The sequence below is a fragment of the Austrofundulus limnaeus genome, unplaced genomic scaffold (assembly GCF_001266775.1).
Source record: "Austrofundulus limnaeus strain Quisiro unplaced genomic scaffold, Austrofundulus_limnaeus-1.0 Scaffold168, whole genome shotgun sequence".
Taxonomy (NCBI): domain Eukaryota; kingdom Metazoa; phylum Chordata; class Actinopteri; order Cyprinodontiformes; family Rivulidae; genus Austrofundulus; species Austrofundulus limnaeus.
In genome coordinates this window covers 789,297-790,317 of record NW_013952570.1, presented here as the reverse complement: position 1 = coordinate 790,317, position 1,021 = coordinate 789,297, and the positions used below count along the sequence as shown (strand labels likewise).

At 43.2% G+C, this 1,021-nt stretch overlaps 1 protein-coding gene across 1 annotated transcript in view; it reads right to left on the bottom strand.

Moving 5' to 3' along the window:
* Positions 1 to 1,021, bottom strand: part of evplb (envoplakin b) — a 21,248-nt gene that overhangs the window by 17,532 nt on the left and 2,695 nt on the right. The gene's annotated exons all lie outside the window — the stretch shown is intronic.

The following is a 1,021-nucleotide window of genomic DNA, read 5'->3' as shown; positions in this document are numbered from 1 at the left end:
GCCTGTAGTGGTGACCCGCGACCATGGAGATATAAACAGCTTTTTATAAGGTAAAAATAATAAAACAAGGTCTTTGTCTGCAATGATTAGACATGTTTTTATTATTGTCATTAGTGATTATCTCAATTTCGGCTAAAAGAATTGACAAAATCCYACACACTGTGCCTTTCAGCTGGCCATGCTAGCAGTACAAATGCACCCCCATATCATCAGAGAGGTAGGCTTTTAAAATGAGTGCTGACAACAGTGGTTCCTCTCCACTTCAATTTTCCACTCTACCTTGGCACGTTTTTAAATGACCTTTGACCCCAAGACGACAGCTGTGTCTGAATGTTCTTTTTGCATGATAGAGCTTTAACCAGCATGGTATTGTGAACTTTGTTTACAGACAATGATAGAAGTGCTCCTGAGTCCTGAGTCCATACAGTGATGATGTAATAGAACCTGACCTGTCTTTAATGCAGTGGCTCCTGAGGGCCCAAAAAAATCCCAGACTTGAAATCTGTTGATGACATTATGAGCTGTAGATGGATATTCAAAGTCTTACAACATTATTCTGAAATTGTTCCACTAATTTTAGATGTTTTTTTTTTTTATTTTGGCCACCGGCTGAACTTCTGACAGATTCAGTCCTCTTAACGAGATTTGCAAAACATTGCATTCTGTTTTTGTTTACGTTTTTACACAGCGTCTCAACTTTTTCAGAACTGTGGAGTTGTGCCAAATCAAAAGCCTGACGTGTCCGACGCTGACAGCGCAGCCGAAACGAGATCTCTCGGTTCTGTTCAGAGCAGGTTCCCAGCAGGACCTGTTTGGGCGCTCGGCTGTTTGTTCTGCTCCACTAAAACACCGGAGCCAACTATTTATCGTGACACGCCCGGATTAAGAGCCGGGGGACACATTGTCAGGTGGAGGGGAGTGTCCCCCTGTCCCCTCCTTGTTAGCAGTGAGGAATGCTGTTGTGTGTGTAGTATCTTCAGGAATGTCAGTCACACACACACACACACACACACACACACAC